This window comes from Triticum urartu, chromosome 5 (assembly GCF_003073215.2).
Source record: "Triticum urartu cultivar G1812 chromosome 5, Tu2.1, whole genome shotgun sequence".
In the NCBI taxonomy this organism is placed as follows: Eukaryota; Viridiplantae; Streptophyta; class Magnoliopsida; order Poales; family Poaceae; genus Triticum; species Triticum urartu.
The window spans coordinates 258,799,721-258,823,126 of NC_053026.1; positions in this window are offsets into that span (position 1 = coordinate 258,799,721).

Consider the following 23,406-nt stretch of genomic DNA (forward strand, 5'->3'; position numbering starts at 1 on the left):
CAAAGATGTTATGAAAATGCCAACTACGTACATTAAAACCTGTATTCGACAGTGCTGCAGCTATCGCATTGAGTGGCCTAATAAAGCATTTCTTCCAGCGCAATTCCAGGGCATTCAAAAGGGGCACGTGCACATGTCGCAAGATACAGTCGGAGTGCGGCATGCACGCGATGTGGCACAAGACCGCCAATACCTTGCCGGTGACGGTTAATGGCCGGCAGACGGGCAGCAAAAAGGTTCTGGTGCTGCACACCAACAAGAACTTCGACCATTACCACAAAAAAAAGAACTTCGACCAACAGAGGACCAACTGGGTGATGCACCAGTACCACCTCCGGGACCTGCAGCAAGAGAAGGAGCGGGAGCTGGTCTTCTACAAGATTTTCTACCAGACGAACATTAGGGCCATGACTAAAAAGATTATAAGTTAGTGTGGTATTGGTACTTGTACTACCTTGTCGTCCGCAAGTTGGTATTGTTGTTAATGATCTTTCGGTATGAACTTGGCATTTGGTTCCAACCATCATGCAGAGGGTCGACGTGGATATAAAGTTGAAGCATTTGTTTCGAAATGAATTTTCAGGAACCTGATTTTTATTTGATGGGTATCATAAGCACCTGCCGTTTGAATTCCCAGTTCTCAAAATTTTTCGAAACAAGTGCATCCAGTTATTATCATGATAAAAACAATATACCTGCTACATCCCAGTTCTTAGTTTGTACTTGCAGAATTCTCTCGTTTATTGAGCATGTATATTGTTTTTTCAGGTCGAGCAAGTTTCAACTGCGTTGTAGACTGCCCAGGCTTGGTTTTGTTTTTAACAGGCCTAGCCTATGACGGCAATGGGGCACGAAGATCCAGCAGGTATGTACTAGCCTCTGGCCCGCTAGTTAGTTATATTTTGTCTGACAACATCCACAGGCTGTTTTTTTACTAAATCAAACACACTGCCGAGTTCTATTTTCCTCTTGAAACGCCATGTCCTACTTCCGTTTTCTAATATCTACCTATAGTTTTACTAGTTCATATACACGTATCATTATATTGAAAATACATAAAGTTCCCTTTTCATATTTGCATCCTTATTTTTGTTGTTGTTTTCCCTCCCAGCACTGATTTTTTTACCGTTGGTTTTCCCTTAAACCAACTCAATTGTCCCAAGTCTTGTTTGCTTTCAAAAACAAAACGATTTTTTTGGCAAATCAATAAGTTCTTAAAAAATGTTTATCATTTCAAGATTAGAACAGTTCGGACTCCATCGAAATATGCAAAATAAGGTTGACCTTTTTGACCGTGGTCCTGGGCAGAAAATGGGTTGTAATAAATTACTTAAGAATTAGCAAATGGGCTGCAAATTATTAAAAAATAGCAAATGGACTTTATGTTGTCTGCCACAGATTTGGAGGCTGACTTGTGGGCCTAATAAGTTCATGCGTACACAAGGTTTCTCAAAAAAAACTTAGTCAACAATCGACTCTACCAGCATCAAACCGTTAGATTTCAATCTAACGGCAATCGTGCTTCTTCAGTCTCTGATCTTCCTGTTCCACCCGCCCAAACCAGCGCCGGCGGAACCGCCTGCTCCCGCCTCCCGTGGCCGGCTTTGCTGCCGGGTAGGCCTCAAGGCCCCACCATACTCGCATCCCTGGCCTGGCTATCCCTCTACTCACCCAAACCTCCTATTTTTCCAGCGACAGCAACCGAACCAGCCAACCCTCGTACTCCCCACCGCGTGGGCAGCCATTGTCGGGTCTTCCCTCGCTCTATGTCGTTCCCTTCGTAGGCCTCGCCATCGTCCACCGCCCTGGTGCTATCGGCTCGGCGTGCTCAACCACCGAAAGGGCTTCTGTATATCGCGAAAAAAATGTTCTAGCCACTGACAGCTCGGACCCACCAACTATATCTTCGCACGCAAGGAAGTGCTTCCTTATTATGCACAAAAAAGAATACTCCCCCTGCGAGCTAGGACCTAGCATAATGAGAGGCTGACTCGTGGGCCTACTAAGTTGACGGGGACGGAGGGCTTTGTCAACTTTGTCAATATGAACGATTATAGCTCCACTGACCATACGATGTCCATCCAACGGCCGTAGAACTTCTTCAACCTCTGGTCTTCTTGCTCCAGCCGCCCAAAAATAAGCATCGGCTATGCCGCCTGCTCCTACCTCCCATGGTCGGCTGTGCTGCCACCGTTGGCCATGCCATCCCTCTATACTCACCCACACCTCTTGTTATTCTCAGGTGACGGCAGCCTCACACCGTAGCCGAAGCAGTCAACCCATGTACTCCCCTCCGCATGGGCATCCACTGTCGCGTCTTCCCCAGCTCCGCGTTGTCCCCTTCCTAGGCCTCACCGCCGTCCACCGCCCTGGTGCTCTCGGCACGGTGTGGTCAATGTGGTCAACAAACGACTTCCATCGAAAGAGCACTGTACGTGGAGAGGCTGACAGCTGGGACCACGACCGCAGAAAGGAAATGCCTACTTATTATGTGCAAAATAATGATTCCTCCACCTGACAGTAGGGACCCACCGTATGGGCCACCGTATATTGCAAAAAAAACGTTTCCCCCTGACTGGTGGGACCACCAGTTACATCTTCGCACGCAAGGAAGTGAGTCCATATTACGGGCGAAAAAATGATTTGCCCCCCTGACTGCTGGGACCCACTAGCTACATCTTTGCACGCAAAGTAGTGCCTGACAGTCGGGACCCACCTGGTCGAAGCGTATGTAGCATTGTCATTCTAGTGGCGAACGTGTATATACATACTGGTCGATCGATTTGTGTGCACGCTGCAGCGATGAACCGTGGCCGTGTAAGGAAGGGCACGTGTCATAGTAGAGGCACGCACGTGTCATAGTAGAGGCGCGCACGTAGCATGTACATGTACGTACAGCGGCCAGGGTGCAAGAAAGAAAATACGGCCATGTATGTACATACGGGCGGGGTCTCGAATGCCTACTTGCGCATATATATACGGACAGCCAGGGCTTGTGTACACGGCCGCTGGCCGCAGCAACTGCGTCCAGTTCATCGGGCAGCGAACCGGCTGGGTCGGAACGGAGAAACATCGTGCCATGGACCGCCATCAGCTCCTGGCGGTGGGGATTTGGAGGCATGAGGATGTTTCGCATGCACCATTTAAGCAATCAGGCCGGGGTCGTGATAGAGATCGGTGGGTTACCTGACTAGATATGAGCAGAACGTAGATGTGGTTGAAGTTGTGGTTGCGGCGATGGTTTGAGATGTCGGTAGGGAGAGGCGCGAGGGGGGGATACTGAGGGTGGGGATGTGGTTGGAGGAATAAATTCTGAAATTGTGCGCCTAATGAAAATTTCACTGCGAAACTTGAAACTTGGGCATGGGACACACACAACGCAGACGAAGCGTGTAAAATACTCGTGTGCGAAAAAAAGGATAGTTGGCAGATCCCGTCTCCAAAAAATGAACACATGTACTTGATTTTTCCCGGTCAATGGTACGCCTGGTTTATTAGGAAACATCACACCGGTAAGTACCTTATGGGTTATTAACGCAAAAAAACGCAGACGGGTACGGCATAGAAACCGTGTATTTTGTGATCTTGTAATGATTAACGCAAAAAAACGAACACGGGCAAACATACTAATCAACGCTCAAAGCCCTCAAAGGATGCTCTTACCGACATTGTACGTTAATACTACAAACTTAAATTACTACTAGTAATTTGCTATAATACTACAAACTTAAGCTACTTCTCACATGGTGCAATCGGGGCATGCTAGCCAGACGTTGGCGTTCTCCTTCCCGGCCTTGTAGACGGCAGCCCACCGTGCTTCGATCTCCGCCAAGCTCTCCTCACCACGGCGTGCGGCCTCTTTTGTCTTGCGGCGGCGAGACTCTCTTTTCTTCACTTCTTTCTGCCTTTTCTGCTCCTTCTGTGCGGCTTTGGCCGCCTCTAGATCCACCACCCATTCGGCCATGGAAGCCTCAAAGTCCGCCCATGTAACTGTCTGGCCGCCGGTAGCGATGAACTCAGTGTAGTAAGATGTCATCGCCTCCTTACCATGTGTGTGTTCACCGGTGGCGAGGAACACGGTGCGACGGGAAGCCATTGCTACCTTATCAGTTACTGTGCGCTGCGGTGCCATGGACGATGCCTGGAGATAGCTCTGGGATGGAGGAGCTGAGCAACCGTACAGTGCGGTGGTGTTCAAGAGCTCAGTGACAAACAACAACAGAAATTTGGATTCCCTTACAATTCTGCCTGTTCATTATCGCACATGGTTCATCTCCGCCGCTTCCGGAAATAGCGTGCGCTTAGCCTATTGTGTGTTGCGTTATGATTGGCCGGAACCCCAGCCACGCGGACCACGCGTGTGCACCGCAAGATGCGCCACGATCAAACGGCAATCCACGTCCTTCACATCACACCCATGCACCTGTAGCTGGATTGGATTTATATGCACTAAATGACTAGAAAATGCACATAATCCCCTAAATATGGTAAATGAGCCCGGAAAATGCCAAATTTGAACACGGTGATTTGCAGGGTGTATGTTCATCGTAGAAAATAACTCTAGGGCAAAGAACAAAGAAAGTTTGGATTCCCATTCAATCTTGGTGATTTCCCTCTCGAAAGCATCGAACTTCTTTGGTGATGGTTTGATTTATGAAGGGCCTGCATGACGACATAAGACAAACCTTTTCTAATTTTTACCAGTGCATGGTGAGGTCATACCATGGCACACCATGCCAGGCATCATGTTTATCAAGCATTTATTTCAATTTTTCTATAGTTGAAAACCCAATAAAAAACGTTTGGGGTTGACTATTGCCAGACATTTCATCGAAATATCTGTCCCGTCCTTGTAAAAGGCATGAGATTTTACGAAATGGCACAAGCATGGTTTTCCAGGCCGTTCTTGTGCACCCTTTCATGCACCGATTATTTGAACTTGAATTGTGTGCATTAATGCCTAGGAAATGCACATAATCCCCCAAATATGGCAAATGAACCTGGAAAAGTGCCAAATTTGAACACGGTGATTTGCAGGTTGTACGTTCATCATAGAAATAAAACTCGTGGACAAAGGACAAAGGAAATTTGGATCCCCATTCAATTGTGGTGATTTCCCCCTCAAAACCATGAACCTTCCATGGTGATGGTTCGATTTATGAAAGGCGTGCATCACGACATAAGGAAAACATTCTCCAATTTTTACCAGGGCATGTTGAGGCCATCCCATGGCACCATGCCAGGCGTCATGTTTTCCAACCATGTGTTTCATTTTTTGTATAGTCGTTAACCCAGTAAACGACGCGTTTATGGTTGACTATTACCACACATTTCCTTGAAATATCTGCCCATTCCTTGTAAAAGGCATGAGAATGTACTAAATAACCTGATCATGGTTTTCCAGGCTGTTCTTGTGCACCTTTTCATGCACCGATTGTTTGGATTTGAATTATGTCCATTAATGCCTAGAATATGCACATAATCCCATAAATATGGTAAATGAGCCCGGAAAAATGTGAAATTTGAACACCTTGCATTTGAGGCAGTATGTTGATCGTTGGAAAAAACTGAATGAAAAACTATGATGGAAATTTGGATCCCCCTTCAATCTTGGGGATTTCCCTCTCGAAAGCATGGAACTTCCTTGGTGATGGTTTGATTTAAGAAGAGCGTGCATGATGACATAAGCCAAACCTTCTCAAATTTTTAGCAGGGCATAGTGAGGTCATACCATGGCACCATGCGAGGCGTCATGTTTTTAAGCATTTATTTCATTTTTTCTATACTTGAAAACCCAACAAACAAACATTTGTGGTTGACTATTGCCACACATTTCATCGAAATATCTGTCTATTCCTTGTAAAAGGCATGAGAATTTACTAAATGGCACGAGCATGGTTTTCCAGGACGTTCTTGTAGACCCTTTCATGCATCGATTGTTTTGGACTTGAATTTTGTGCATTATTGCCTAGGAAATGCACATAATACCCTAAATATGGCAAATGAACCCGGAAAAGTGCCAAATTTGAACACGGTGATTCGCAGGTTGTATGTTCATCATAGAAAAAACTCGTGGACAAAGGACAAAGGAAATTAAGACCCCCCTTCAATCTAGGTGATTTCTCAGTCGAAATAATGAAACTTCCTCGGTGATGGTTCGTTTGATGAAAGGCGTGCATGACGACATTTTTACTAGGGCACGGTGAGGCCATACCATGGCACCACACCAGGCATCATGTTTTCCAAGCATGTATTTCATTTTTGTATAGTTATTAACCTAGTAAATGACACGTTTACGGTTGACTATTGCCACACATTTCCATGAAATATCTGCCCATTCCTTGTAAAAGGCATGAGAATATACTAAAATGCACGAGCATGGTTTTTCAGACCATTCTTGTGCACCTTTTTGTGCACCGATTGTTCGAATTTGAATTATGTGCATAATTAATGCCTTAAGGCACATAATCCCCTAAATATTGTAAATGAGTTCGGAAAAATTTCAAATTTGAACATGTTGCATTTGAGGCGGTATGTTGATCGTTGGAAAAAAACTGAATGACAAACTAGGACGGAAATTTGGATTCCCCTTCTATCTTGGTGATTTCCCTCTCGAAAGCATTGAACTTCCTCGGTGATGGTTCCATTTATGAAGGGCGTGCATGAAAACATAAATCAAACCTTCTCAGCTTTTACCAATGCACGGTGAGGCCATACCGTGGCACCATGCCAGGCATCATGTTTTTCAAGCACATATTTCATTGTTCTGTAGTTGATAACCTAGTAAATGACGCGTTTGTGGTTGACTATTGCCACACATGTCATTGAAATCTCTACCCATTCCTTGAAAAAGGCTAGAGAAATTACTAAATACCATGAGTATGGATTTTCTAGACCATTCTTGTGCACCTCTTCAAGAACCAATTGTTTGAATATGAATTATGTGCATTAATGCCTTCAAAATGCACACAATCCCCTAATATTGTAAATGAACCCGGTAAACTGCCAAATTTGAACACGGTGATTAGCAGGGTTTATGTTCATCATAGAAAAAACTCATGGATGAAGGACAAAGGAAATTTGGATTCCCATTCAATCTCGATGATTTACTATCGCACACGATTCATCTCCGTCGCATCTGCAAACCGTCAAAAGGAAAAAAGAAAACCCTCGCCCACTTCATCCCCACTCACTCGCTATGGACTCCTCCACAACTTTGGACCCTAAGCTCGATGGCTGTTGGCGGCGGGCTGTAGCGCCCAAGATGCGATTCTATCCCAATCAGGTGATGAATTCATGATTGAGGTACAATCGCATTTCGAGCGCATAGGAAGGTGGATATCATTACAACATACCACGTACTGAATAGATGAGAATACAAGATAAAGGCTTACACTCGCCACAAGCTACAACATGAATACATCAATACATCAATACATAGCAATCATCATACAGAAGAGCAGGATCCGACTACGGATGAAATCAAACAAAAAAGAAGAACGACATCCACCCTACTAGCCCTGGCTCCCCGACCCGGAACCTATCCCTTGATCTACCCTACAAGCAAGCATCGCTCTCACGTCAAAGCTTCGCTTTACCTGCACCTACAACTGTTGCTGTAGTAATCTGTGAGCCAGAGGACTCAGCAATCCCATTACCATGGGTATCAAGACTAGCAAAGCTTAATGGGAATGGAATGGATAAGTGGTGAGGTTGTAGTAGCACAAAGCATGTATGGTGGCTAGCTTATGAGTACAAGAATAAGGTGAGAAACTTGTCACACCCTAGCTCGTTCATGCATTAGAGTGTTGCATCATGTCTACTCTTCCAAAAAACTGAAATGAGGATGGCAGAACCTCCAGCAGCCCCCTGGAAACAACTAGGGTTTACTAAAATCTTTTTCAATGAACCTGAAATGCCCTTCTAAAATGTCCACCCTTTTTGTTTTGGGTTAGAACCTCTGACAAAATTGGTTCACATTTTTTCCAGGACACATAAGGTCATTGGATTAAATCATTACTATTTGCATTTGGGCAATTTAAATCCTATAAATATTTTAAAATTCCCAAATAATCCTGAAAGTATTTTTAGGCTATTGAGAATATTTTCAAATGTGCCTCTGAATATTTTCAGGTTTTTCTAAATGGAATAGTATTTTTTCTATTTCAAAACACAGAACAGGAATAAATAAAAAGAAAAACAAAAGCAGAGAGCAGAGGCTTACTTGGCGCTCACCTAGCAGGCCCACCTAGCCGGCCCAGCCCAGCAACCGCTCCAGCGAGCTGCTTGACTCGGCCACGCAGCTGCCCGCCGCCCTGCTTCCTCCCCTCGTCATTCTGCTGCCCTGAGTTGGTCACCCACTCCTCCCCAACTCCTCTCCCTCGCTCTCCCGCACCATGGCCGACGCTGCCGCGCCCGTGCCACCGTGATAACCGTGTCCGCCGTTGTCCCCGTGACGCGTCACCGTGTCCGTTCGCTCCACAGACATCGACTACGTCAAGTAGGCCGAGCCCCGAGTGCTCGCCTGCTCTGGAGTCTCCCCTGACTCTGTCTTCCCCAACTCCGGCCGCCGAGATTGCCATCGTCGCCCCGCTTAGCTCCGGCCTTCCCCGAGCCCGCTTCGACGCTTGCTACAATCGCCGAGACTCAGCTTCGTCCTCCCCCTCTCTGTTACCTCTCTCATGCACCGTATGCACCACACCACGCTCACGCACACCCGCCGCTGCCGAGCTCGTCGCCTACATGACTCCGGCCACCCACCGGCCACACCACTGTGACCAACGCACTCACCGCACTCGCAGGAACCCGTAGCACTACTCCACGCGTCTCGCCGTTCCCCGTAGCCTCGGGTTCGACCTCACCCGAGCTCCGGCAGCCGCACAGCTTGTCGTCGGCGATGTTTCCGGCCACCCCGAGCTCCACCACTGCCACCAAACGACGCGGCTTGCTCCCAGCTACGCGTAGATGCTCTCTGCCGCCCATTTGGTCGCCGGAGCACAAAACCCGCAATGCTCCGCCACGTCTGGCCTCGCCGGCGGCTAAACGCCGGCGAGTTTAACTCCGTTTGATCGAGTTTGACCCTGTGTGGGCCCAGGTTGACTCCCCCTGGGTCTATGACAAGTGGGACCGCTCTGCTAATTAACTTAGATTAGCACTAACTAAATTTAGTTAGTTAATTAACTACTGACACGCGGGTCCCACTGTTCAGGTTTGACGTGGACCGGCTCCATTGACCACTGACATCACCCTGATGCAATGATGACGCAATAATTCAATTACTGGAATTATTCTTATATAGAAAATTCCAGAAAATACTACAAACTTCAAAAATTCATAACTTTTAATCTGTAACTCCAAATGCAAAGATTTATATATGAAATTTGATTAGAAAAATTCAATCTTTCCATCTGTAATGGTTTCATGCATGACAAAACACTTTAACCTTACTGTTTAGGTGAAACAAGCTAATGCACTTATATGGCTTAAGAACATAAGCAGCCATTTGAATCCTTGATTCAAATAGACTCAAACCAACTTGTTTCACAATGCATTAGCCAGGAAACCTCATATTGCCATGTCATAGCATGCATCATATTGTTGCATATTGCCATGTGATGATTGTGTTCTGTGGTGTCTTTCGTGGTAGGTTCTGCCTCCGAGGATATTTCTGAGTATCCAACTAAAGGGCAGTACCCTACTACTACTCCATCAGGCAAGCAGCCCCATTGATCATATCGATACAATCCCATGTTCTCGCTCCTGCTCTCATTTACTGCAATAAGACAACAACGTTTCAAACTGATGTATGCTGCGGTAGTTGAACCCTTATCCTCTACATGACCTGTCATTGCCACAGTAACTAGATGAAACCCACTAGCATGTGTAGGAGTTGATTGAGCCGTGTATGTGTTTCCTACCTTGCTATGCCTGCTATGCTTACAGTTGTGTCAGGTCTGGTTCATCTGGGTGATGGGCTAGAGTGAAATGATTATGTCATTAATGTGAGGGATGTGTTGAACATGATTTGGTAAAGGTATCGATGAGAGGCCATGTAGAAGTACATGGTGGGTTTTTTCATTGAGGCCGTCCTTAAGAACTGAGATCTGTATGCGTGATTTAAGATTCAGCTACTACCACACATTGGGCCCTGAAATATGACCCCGCTCGACTTACTGACCCCTCTCGTCCTCTGTCCAGGAGTTGCAACTAGTTTTTGGCGTTTATAGGTTATGTGTTGGCGGCCGTGCGTAGTATTGACCCTAGGGGTGGGCTATGATGCGGTAGATACACCGTGGCCGGGTATGGCGGGCGCCCGTTTGGCGTCTCGGGACCCTGTACACATCGTTTGGGGCCGTTGAGGACACCCCTGCTGGATTTCCTTGCGGATGGAACCCGAATAGGCGATAAACCTGGACTAGAGACTTGTGCGGTTAGTCAGGTCGTGGTCTACACCCACGTCATCTTTCGCTTGAAGTCTGCCGAGCACATGTCATGTGCAGACGCTAAGTGGTGGAAACATGTGTGACGAAGTACACCCCTGCATGGTATAAAACTATTCGAATAGTCGCGTCCACGGTAAAGGACTGCTTGGTTGCCTATATAGTTCATAGACAAGTTAATGGTTACTACTAAAAGACTCAAGATAAGTGTGAGTACCGAGGATGGCCCTCTAGTAGGATGACGAGGGAGGATCCTCGGTGGAGTATTTTGTTGGTGATTAGTGGACTCGTGTGCGAAAAATATTTTTACAAGTGGTGTCTCGTAGGATAGCTTAACAAAGAGTCAAAGCTGGCTTGCTGCAATAACTCAACCACCTTCTTGAGATTGAGCATGTATAGTAGGATCTGCTGTAAGACTTGCTGAGTACCTTTGTACTCATGTTGCTTTAATTACTGTTTTCAGACGACAACACCGCCCCCTCCGACGGGTTTTATGTAGACCTCGACGTCGCTGAGTGACTTTCCACCCAGGTGGTGATTCTGGCCATGGAGGGCCCTATGTAGATAGACAGGCTTCGTCAAGCCTTCTTTCTTTCTAGTGTCTATACTCAGACTAATTTGCTTCCGCATGTGCTTTTATGCTTGTATGACTTGAGTGTCGGGTCATGTGACCCCTACCTGTATGAACATGTTATGTATGGCTCTCCGGAGCCTTTAAATAATGTACTTTGAGTTGTAGAGTTTTGTTGTGATGCCATGTTGTATTTACACATATCGAGCATATTGTGTGTATGATTGAAATGCTTGGTATGTGTGGGATCCGACAATCTAGTTGTTTATCCTTGCCAACCTCTCTTATGGGGAAATGTTGTCTAGTGCTTCCATGAGCCATAGTAGTCCGCTCCAGCCCGGTTCACCGGAGTCCTGCTAGCCCAGCACTACTGCTCAGGACACTTGACTGGCCGACATGTGTCTCACTTCGTTCCTGTGTCTGTCCCTTCAGGGAAATGTCACGCGGTGACATCCGGAGTCCTGCCTAGCCTGCTACAGCTCGGGTTCCCGGAGTCCTGTTAGCCCAGTGCTACAGCCCGGATTCACACGCTGCTGACCGACATGTTCGATGTGATTCATGTATGCATGTCCCCATAGGTTAGTGCCGCTTTGGGTTCACGACTAGCCATGTCGGCTCGGGTTCTCTGTCATATGGATGCTAGCGACACTATATATACGTGAGCCAAAAGGCGCAAACGATCCCGGGCCATGGTAACGCGACACCTGTGGGAATACCGTGCGTGAGGCCGCAAAGTGATATGAGGTGTTACCGGCTAGATCGATGTGACTTTGAATCGGGGTCCTGACAACGTTGGCATCAGAGCCGGAGTGCCTGTAGGTTTGTTGAGCCAAACTGGTCGATGTCGAGTCTAGAAATCCTTTAGTTATATGTAGGGGAATTGATTGTGGGAGGGAACGTAAGGATCTTTTACTCCTTTACTTTATGCCCTCTGATCTGAGTCATTCTATTCTCATTCTACATGGGTTAAGGACTAGGCTTTCCTCTCTCTATCAGGTTCACGTGTTACTAATCCGTAGTAACTTATAGGATTGTTGTTACAAGCCTCAGTTTAGTTTCTACTACTTTTAGTATGTTGTCACTTGAACCAGAACCTTGATATGATGTTGTTGAGTGGTTTTGCAAACTGTTGTGAATGTCTCAAATCTTTTTCTGAGCATTTATAGCCGTTATGCTGTCCGATTTCTCCTAGAAAATTCTAATTCCTTTGCATTATTCTGTGCTTTCAGATGGTCACCCGTTCCTAGAACCAAGTGGTTCGTCTGACTCGGTGCCTCGATGTACCCGGTCACACGGCCATGCTGGTCCGGGTGATGGTCGAGACAGGCTATCGATGGTATCCTGAGTATACCGTCGAGGAGCAGTTCTGAGACATCAATCAGAGCCAATACCTTTGTAGTGTCAGGATATATCCCTCTTATCCTGGAGCCACTGAACCCCTCCACTGCTCTTATGGACTTGGGGTTACTATAGGGATGTCCATGCAGGACGCAGCTTACTCAATGATGACTATCATTCGAGCCAGAACTGCCTTGCTTCAGAACACCGATTTCCACTACATGCCAGCCTCACTCCCTGGGGCACAGGGGTACTATCAGTCTTGGTACTATGAATCTACACATGAGGATTCACTACTCCACACCACTGCCGAGATGCTTGAGGACAAGGACCGCGAAAATCGTGCCTTGTGAATGGAGCTCCTCAACTCTCGTTCTGACCACTGGGCCACTTTGACACGGTTTGCACCTGCCGTGCAGGCCGGATACATGGACATGAGAGACCCGTACCCGCGCGCTCTGGATTGCCGGATTGTATGGACTGGCATGATGTAGGAGGCATCACCCATCCTCGTGGTCCCCGTCTACCACCGTTTGTTGGACCAAGGCCACATCCGAGTCCCTATGGACCGCAAGCTCCACAGGACCGTCTGTTCCCAGATGATCATGTTCCACTTCCAGGTTTTGGTGGTGACTTTTATGAGGATTACTACGGAGCTGTCTGAGCTAGTAGTAGTTTCACTAGTACTGTAACAGTTGTATTCTCCACAGTCCTGTGTGACCCGTGGGATACGACTTGGTGTGTATCACATTCCAAAGGTGTTGAAAAATAATGTATAGGAGCTTGGAATGCCTCCGATGAGATGTAACGTCTTTCACCGTAGTTGTACTCTAGCATGGGCTTGTACTAAACTATGTACGGTGTGTATAACCGATGGTATATATATGCCAGTTTCTATATTACCATGTCGTGCAATGAACATCTCAGCATTCCGTGTTATCCATTACATTCCGCACTTCCTTGCTAAGATTGTGCCATCCTTGTCTAAACCATTGTCTTGTTTTTCCTAGGATGGTCAACACCCGCAGCAACCCTACTGCCCCGGAGCAGGGGGAAGCCAGTGCAGCTAGGGATGAGAATCTGCCTCACCCGCCTTCTCTGGCCGAAGTTATGCTGGAGGCAGAAAGAAACAAGCGTGAGAGTAACCGCTTGCTGGAGCGGATTGAGCAGAACACTGCACGTCATCAGAGAAACGACTTGGTGTCAATCAATGACTTTATCAAGTTGTATCCACCAAAGTTTAATCATTCCGTCGAGCCCCTCGATGCCGATGATTGGCTTCGCAGCATCACCCATAAGCTACGTTCTGCCAACGTAGCCAAAGCTGATAAGGTTACCTATGCTGCCTATCACCTCGAAGGCCCTGCTAGCCTTTGGTGGGAAAACTTTGAGGCTATGCGCCCGGTCGGCCAAATCACTACTTGGGCTGAATTCAGTGAGGCTTTCCGTGAGCATCACATCCCGGAAGGTCTCATGGATCATAAGAGGGAAGAGTTCTGCAATTTCACCCAAGGCAGACTGACTGTGGATGCATACATCCGTGAGTTTGGAAATTTAGCACGTTATGCTCCTGAAGAGGTATCCACCGATGCTAAGAAGCAGGCAAGGTTCCGCAAAGAACTTAGCCCCGAGCTTTGCTGCGATCTTCGTCTGCACGAGTGCACGTCCTTCCAGAAGCTGGTCAATAAGGCCATCAGTGCTGAGACAGGTCAGACTGACTATGACGATTCACGCAAGCACTCCCGTGATTTTGGTTCTTCATCCGGCTCTGGATCTCAGAAGCGCCGGGTGTGCATTCCAAGCACAGTGCTGCCACCCAGGTTCACTCCGAGGCCATCCTTTGAGGCGCCTTGCCCCAACCAGCAGTATTCACCGCCTAAGACCTATGGTGGCCCCGCTGCTAATGCTGCTCCATGCCCCAATGTTGTGACATGTTTCAAGTGTGGAGAGCCGGGTCACTACAGTCGAGAGTGTCCCCAGAACAACAACCCCAACTAGTATGGAAAGTCCGTTGGCCGTGGTAAGCCAGCGGGAAAGACATTCTACGCCAAGCCAGCCACCACTACACGTGGCCATGTCAACTATGTCTCAGCTGAGGAGGCTCATGATGATCCTAACGTCGTCCTTGGTACGCTCCTTGTTAATTGCCATCCGGCATCTGTTCTTTTCGATACTGGAGCATCTCATTCATTCATATCTGAGAGCTATGCTCGATTGCATAACACGACATTCTGTGACATGCCCACTTCCATGGAAATTCAAACCCCTGGCTCTAGATGGCAAACTTCTAGAGTAAGCCATGGGAATAAAATTCTTGTCGATAGACTTGTCTTCCTTGCATCTTTAATAGCTCTCAAATCCTCGGATATAAACATCATCTTGGGTATGGACTGGATATCAGCTCATTATGCTAAGATTGATTGTGCCACTAGAACCGTTCAACTTACTCACCCATCGGGCAAGACAGTCAATGTCTTAACTCGAGTGGCCAAGCACCAGCTTTACTCCCTAAATGCCAACCCCCTTCTAGACCTTGAAGATATTCTGGTAGTCCGAGACTTCCTGGATGTCTTTCCAGAAGAACTGCCAGGTGTTCCATCTGACAGGGATGTCGAGTTCATGATAGACCTTGTTCCAGGAACCGTCCCAATTTCTAGAAGACCCTATAAGATGGCACCCTTGGAACTATCCGAGCTTAAGAAACAACTCGACGAGTCCTTGAAAAAGGGTTTCATCCGTCCTAGTTCTTCTCCTTGGGCTTGCCCCGTCCTCTTCGTCAAGAAGAAGGATGGAACGGATCGGATGGTTGTAGATTACCGACCTGTCAACTTGGTCACTATCAAGAACAAGTATCCGCTTCCTAGGATCAACGATCTGTATGATCAGCTCGCTAGATCCTCAGTCTTTTCCAAGATGGATTTGAGTTTGGGCTACCATCAAATCAAAATCAAGAACGGGGACATTCCTAAAATAGATTTTGTTACTCATTATGGCCAATACGAGTACACCGTCATGTCCTTCGGTTTAACCAATGCCCAGCCACCTTCTCTCGGTTAATGAACTCAATCTTCATGGAGTATTTGGATAAATTCGTCGTGGTATACCTCGATGATATACTCATCTACTCCAAGAATGAGGAAGAACATGCTGAACATCTAAGGCTGGTATTGACGAAACTTCGAGAGCATCGCCTTTATGCCAAATTCTCCAAGTGTGAATTTTGGCTGCCAGAAGTGAGCTATCTAGGCCATGTAATCTCCGGTAAGGGTATTGCTGTCAATCCCGAGCGAGTTCAAGCTGTCCTTGATTGGACTCCACCTGAAATGGTCAAGCAAGTTCGGAGCTTCCTTGGCTTATCGAGCTATTGTCGCCGCTTCGTCGAGAATTTCTCCAGGGTTGCTAAACCTCTAACTAAACTCCTCAAGAAAGATAAAAAGTTCGAGTGGACCCCACAGTGAGAGTTCAACTTTCAGGAACTGAAAAGACGCCTGACATCTGCTACTATACTGGTACCACCAGATTTCTCCAAGGACTTTATTATCTATTGCTACGCCTCGCGACAAGGACTAGGTTTCATACTCATGCAAGATCGTCAGGTAATTGCCTATGCTTCACGGCAATTATACCCACATGAGGAAAACTATCCCACACATGATCTAGAGCTTGCAGCTGTAGTCCATGCACTTAAAACTTGGCGACATTACCTTCTCGGTAATCGTTGTGAGATCTTCACCGATCACCAAAGTTTGAAATATATCTTCACCCAACCGGATTTGAATCTCAGGCAAAGACGTTGGGTCGAGTTGATCTCGGATTACAACTTAGGAATAACTTACACCCTGGGCAAAGCCAATGTCATGGCTGATGCGCTAAGTCATAAATCTTATTGTAACAACCTGATGTTACAACAAAGTCAACCACTTCTCCACGAGGAATTTCGTAAGCTTAACCTTCACATAGTTCCTCGAGGATTCCTATCCACCCTCGTGGCGAAGCCTAACCTTACAGATCAAATCATAGCTGCCCAGAAGCGTGATAAGGGCATATCCCGGATTAAGGAAAACATTGCTAGCGGAGTTGCTAAATGTTTTTCCATGGATGAGCGAGGTGTTGTCTTCTTCGAGAACCGCTTGGTGGTTCCCAAGAAACAACATCTACGTCAGTTGATTCTTAAGGAAGCTCATGAATCCCCTCTCACCATTCATCCCGGTAGTACTAAAATGTATCAAGACCTACGCCAGAGGTTTTGGTGGACTAGGATGAAGAGAGAAATTGCTCAATACATTACTAGTTGTGATGTCTGTCGTCGTGTTAAAGTAGAGCATCAACGGCCTGCTGGCACCCTTCAACCTTTGGCTATTCCTGAATGGAAATGGGATAAAATCAGTATGGATTTCATTGCCGGGTTTCCCAGGACCAAGAGAGGGAATAATGCTATCTTCGTCGTTATCGATCGTCTTTCCAAAGTAGCCCACTTCCTACCTGTTCGTGAGAGTATCACCGCTAGCCAGCTAGCTGACTTATACATCTCCTGTGATACGGCTCAAATAGCTTTGAGTCGATTTTATGGGGTGTCCCTGATCTTTCACCGGCGCAAAGGGCTAGCAGATTAGAATTGATCCGAGCAGATGAATTAAAACAAACCAGATAAGATGTGTACGGGCGGAAGTACTGGTATAGTTGCAGGAAGTAGTAGACGTGGTAGACGGATGGATTATGCTAATGATGATCAGTGGCGGCGGCGTAATTAGCCAGATGGAGTTCACGAACTAGTAGTAGTAGATGAAAAAAAGAAAGGACTGTATCGCTCCTTGAAGAACAAGAACCGAACAAAGCTATGCCCTGGAGATCAAGTCGCCAAAACACATGCGATCACCGATCCAATTCATGGAACGCAGGAACACAGAGGGGCGCACATCATCAGATGCCTTTCTGAGTATTTTTCTTGACCAAACTAAAACATAGCTTTTACATGGCCATATGGCCTTTATTTATAGTCGCACGCAGGCAACCTGGGCTAAGCCCAAAACTCACGAGAACACAAACCGGACTTGACAAAACTAAATAAACTAGGACTCAGCTAGATTCAAACTAGTAGACTTTCCATGTAACTAGGAGACCTTCACGTGCATGGTTTCCTACTACCACCACGAAGATGATTAATTCCAACGCGGGGGAGTCCGAAAGTTTGGCATGATATCTTGCTTTGGTGGTGTCACTGTTGATTGATATTTAACTGAACATTGTATCTTCTGTTGATTTGCACGCGGCACGGGTCCAAGTATACCTGCACCTCTTCTCCACATGCCAGCTGCTTCTCCACGTTGTGCTGGTATGACATATTTTCTAGAACCGGACTCCCACACCTCCTTCTCAGGCGTGACCTTTTTTGACGATGCAATAATATTGGGTACATAACTAGGCATGATTACATCATCCACCCTCCCTTCACGCGAAACCGTCCTCGGTTTCGGGGCACTCTTCAAAATTTCGTTGTGAACGGCAAACACATGATCAATCTTGATAGCATGATTACCCATGGGCTGCAGCACATGTTTGGTGCCAACATCTCAGAACACGTAAGTGTTAGACCTCCCCTCATGTATAGCATTGCGGTCATATTGCCACGGACGACCCAATAGCAACTGACACACATCCATTGGCACAACATCGCAAATCACCTCATCGTAATACGTGCCAATATTGAACTTTACGCGTACCTTGTGAGTCACCTTCAAACGTCCGGAGTTGTACAACCACTCAATGCAATGTGGCTACGGATGTGGCCATGCCTTCAGTCCTAAAGCATCCACCACACGCTTGCTTATGATGTTGGTGTAGCTCCCTCCATCAATAATCAACTTGCAACACTTGTTTTTGATCTTGCATTGTGACTGAAAAATTTTCCACCGCTGTCCCGAACTTGGAATTTGATCCTCTTTAGCTTGCTGCACCATGATGCATGGCAGATCATCATAATCTAAAGGATAACACATGATAGGATTAGATTCACTTTCCCCTTCCTTGGGCTCATCAGACTCCGAGTCAATTTTGTCTTCGGAAACATATCCATCATTAACAAGGAGCACTCTCTTCTTGTTCAGACAATCAATGCATTTGTGTCCCCTACCTCCACATGTGTAACAAACAATTTCACTAGTACGCATAGCAGACTGTGCACTTGAATCAGCCCTTGAAGCCACTTTGCTCGCGGCCATAGATTCTTTGCTCATCTCCTTGTGATTGGTAGCAGCTGACCTATAGGATGAAGCTGGCTTGACACTATCATTGTCATGCGAATAGGAACGTCGCCCCATGCTGAAATTGGTGCGGCCTTTGGAAACTTGCTTGGCTTTGACCCATTGTTTGGCACGCTTCGCTTGATGAAGAAGCTCTTGCATATCATTATACTGCATCAAATCAACACGGTCACGTATATCCTCATTCAGCCCCTCAAAGCAGCGTGTCATTGTTGCATCATCAGACTCATGCACATTAGTTCTGATCATCAGAACTTGCATCCGTTGGTAATACTCATCCACCGTCATGGATCCTTGAACAAGACGGCGAAGCTTTGTGTGTTGCTCCTTCTGAAAATAAGCTGGCACAAAGCGAGCACGCATTGTACGCTTCATCTCACGCCATGACTCTGGTCATGCGTAATTGCGGTTGAGCTGATCCCACCAAATTAATGCATAACCTAAAAATTCAAGAGAAGCAAAATGAATCTTCCGCTCCTCGGAGTAATGGTAATTATCAAAAATCTGCTCCACACGCATCTCCCACTCAGGATACTCCTCGGGACCAGCCTTGCCTGTGAATGAAGGTATAGTAATTTTTATTCTACCAATACCTCCGTCCTCGTCCTCATCACGGCGCCGCCTTGGTCCATCATCATGGGGACGAGCATCCTGTCGTGGTCGGCGAGGCAAGTCGCCGTGAGCATCAGACCCATCCTCGGACTCAGCATCATTATCGTCGTTGGCAACGTCCGCGTCATGGACATGTCGAGGTGCTCGCTGCTGCAGGGCATGTTGTGCCCTTGCTGGAGCAGCCGCGCCGGTTTCCCTTGCCTCTAGGCGACGGAGGGCTGCTTGCATGGCCTGGAACCCATCGGTCACTGTCTCATCGAGGGCCTTCATGCGGTTGTCGAAGTGCTGGTATGTAGCCTTGAACATAGCACGGACACCTGGGTCTAGATCGGGACCATATTGCGGCGGCCCGTCATCCTCCTGCGCCTCATCCGCGTCACGCTTGCTTGCAGTTGACATCGCGCGTTGTGATAAACCTGGCGCTCTCTGATACCAGATGATACGGCTCAAATAGCTTTGAGTCGATTTTATGGGGTGTCCCTGATCTTTCACCGGCGCAAAGGGCTAGCAGATTAGAATTGATCAGAAGCAGATGAATTAAAACAAACCAGATAAGATGTGTACGGGCGGAAGTACTGGTATAGTTGCAGGAAGTAGTAGACGTGGTAGACGGATGGATTATGCTATTGATGATCAGCGGCGGCGGCGGCGTAATTAGCCAGATGGAGTTCATGAACTAGTAGTAGTAGATGAAAAAAAGAAAGGACTGGATCGCTCCTTGAAGAACAAGAACCAAACAAAGCTATGCCCTGGACATCAAGTCGCAAAAACACATGCGATCACCGATCCAATTCATGGAACGCAGGAACACAGAGGGGCGCACATCATCAGATGCCTTTCTGAGTATTTTTCTTGACCAAACTAAAACCTAGCTTTTACATGGCCATATGGCCTTTATTTATAGTCGCACGCAGGCAACCTGGGCTAAGCCCAAAACTCACGAGAACACAAGCTGGACTTGACAAAACTAAATAAACTAGGACTCGGCTAGATTCAAACTAGTAGACTTTCCATGTAACTAGGAGGCCTTCACGTGCATGGTTTCCTACTACCACCGCGAAGATGATTAATTCCAACGCGGGGGAGTCCAAAAGTTTGGCATGATATCTTGCTTTGGTGGTGTCACTGTTGATTGATATTTAACTGAACATTGTATCTTCTGTCGATTTGCACGCGGCACAGGTCCAAGTATACCTGCACCTCTTCTCCACATGCCAGCTGCTTCTCCATGTTGTGCTGGTATGACATATTTTCTAGAACAGGAATCCCACACCTCCTTCTCAGGCGTGACCTTTTTCGATGATGCAATAATATTGGGTACATAACTAGGCATGATTACATCATCCCGAGTAGTGTCTCTTCATGGTGTCCCATTGGAAATTAACTCAGAACGTGGGAGTCTCTTCACCTGTCGATTTTGGGAAAGTTTCCAAAATGCTATGGGAACTCGTCTCTCTTTTAGCACCGCCTTCCACCCCCAATAAAGTGGTCAAGTAGAGCGAGTAAATCAAATTCTGGAGGATATGCTCCGAGCTTCCGTCATCTCATTCGGAATGGATTGGGATAAATGCCTTCCATTCGTGGAGTTCGCTTATAACAATAGCTATCAAGCTAGCTTGGGCAAAGCTCCTTTCAAAGTTCTATATGGACAAAAATGTCGAATGCCTCTTAACTGGTCAGAAACCGGGGAAAGACAACTCTTTGGCGCGGATATGATTCAGGAAGCAGAAGAGCAGGTTCGCGTTATTCATGAGAAATTGAAAACAGCCCAATCTCGTCAAAAGAGCCAATATGACCGCAAACATAAGCTCATGACTTATGAAGTCGGCGAGAAGGCTTACCTTCGGGTTACTCCTTTAAAGGGAGCCCATTGTTTCAGTATCAAAGGAAAGTTGGCTCCTCGTTACATTGGACCCTTTCGCATTCTTGCCAAACAAGGAGAAGTTGCCTACCAATTGGAACTACCTCCGCATCTTTCCAGAGTTCACGATCTCTTCCACGTTTCTCAACTCAGGTGTTGCTTCGCGGATCCTATCCGTGGAGTGGACCACGAAATGCTTGATCTCCAAGATAATCTCACATATCGGGAATATCCCGTTCGTATCCTTGATCAAGCCGAGCGTACCACTCGATGCCACAACATCAAGTTTCTCAAGGTTCAATGGTCACACCACTCTGAGAAAGAAGCCACTTGGGAATGGGAGGATCGCCTTTGACTTGAGTACCCCACATTCTTTCCAACGGATCCTGAATCTCGGGACGAGATTCTTTTGAGTGGGGGTGAGTTGTCACACCCTAGCTAGTTCATGCATTAGAGTGTTGCATCATGTCTACTCTTCCAGAAAACTGAAATGGGGATGGCAGAATCCCCAACACCCCCTAGAAACAACTAGGGTTTACTAAAATCTTTTTCAATGAACCTGAAATGCCCTTCTAAAAAGTCCACCCTTTTTGTTTTGGGTTAGAACCTCTGACAAAATGGGTTCACATTTTTTCCAGGACACATAAGGTCATTGGATTAAATCATTACTATTTTCTTTTGGGAAATTTAAATCCTATAAATATTTTAAAATGCCCAAATAATCCTCAAAGCATTTTTAGGCCGTTGAGAATATTTTCAACTGTGCCTCTGAATATTTTCAGGTTTTTCCTAAATGGAATGGTATTTTTTCTATTTCAAAACACAGAACTAGAATAAATAAAAAGAAAAACAAAAGTAGAGAGCAGAGGCTTACCTGGCACTCACCTAGCAGGCCCACCTAGCCGGCCCAGCCCAGCAACCGCTCTAGCAAGCTGCTTGACTCGGCTATGCAGGCAGGCAGGTGCTCGACGCCGGCACCAGCGCGCGCCACGCAGCTGCCCGCCACCCTGCTTCCTCCCCATGCCGTTCTGCTGCCCTGAGTAGGTCACCCACTCCTCCCCCAAGCTCGCAGACACGCCCCTTTCTCCCCAGCTCCTCTCACTCGCTCTCCCGCACCATGGCCGATGCTGCCGCGCCCGCGCCACCGTGATAACCGCGTTCGCCGTCGTCCCCGTGCCGCGTCACCGTGTCTGTTCGCTCCGCAGACGTCGACTACGTCGAGCAGGCCGAGCCCCGAGCGCTTGCCCGCTCTGGAGTCGCCCCTGACCCCGTCTTCCCCAACTCCGGCCGCCGAGATCGCCATCGTTGCCCCGCTCAGCTCCGGCCTTCCCCGAGCCCGCTTCGATGCTTGCTGCAATCGATGTGAGCTCAGCTCCGTCCTCCCCCTCTCCATTACCTCTCTCGTGCACCGTATGCACCGCACCATGCTCACTCGCACCCGCCGCCGCCGAGCTCGTCGCCGACGTGACTCCGGCCACCCACCGGCCACACTACTATGACCAACGCACTCACTCCACTTGCAGGAACCCGTAGCACTAATCCACGCGCCTCGCCGTGCCCCATAGCCTCGGGTTCGACCTCACCGAGCTCCGGCAGCCGCACAGCTCGTCGCCGGTGACGTTTCCGGCCACCCCGAGCTCCACCACTGCCACCAAACGACGCGGCTTGCTCCCAGCTACACGTAGATGCTCTCCGTCGCCCATTTGGTCACCAGAGCACGAAAACCCGCACCGCTTCACCGCGTCTGGCCTCACTGGCAGCTAAACGCCGGCGAGTTTGGCTCCGTTTGACTGAGTTTGACCCTGTGTGGGCCCAGGTTGACTCTCCCTGAGTCTATGACAAGTGGGACCGCTCTGCTAATTAACTTAGATTAGCACTAACTAAATTTAGTTAGTTAATTAACTACTGACACGCGGGTCCCACTGGTCAGGTTTGACCTGGACCAGCTCTGTTGACCACTGACGTCATCCTCACGCAATGCTGACGCAATAATTCAATTACTGGAATTATTCTTATACAGGAAATTCCACAAAATACTACAAACTTCAAAAATTCATAACTTTCAATCAGTAACTCCAAATGCAAAGATTTATATATGAAATTTGATCAGAAAAATTCAATCTTTCCATCTGTAATGGTTTCATGCATGACAAAACACTTTAACCTTGCTGTTTAGGTGAAACAAGCTAATGCACTTATATGGCTTAAGAACATAAGCTTCCATTTGAATCCTTGATTCAAATAGACTCAAACCAACTTGTTTCACAATGCATTAGCCAGGACACCTCATATTTCCATGTCATAGAATGCATCATATTGTTGCAT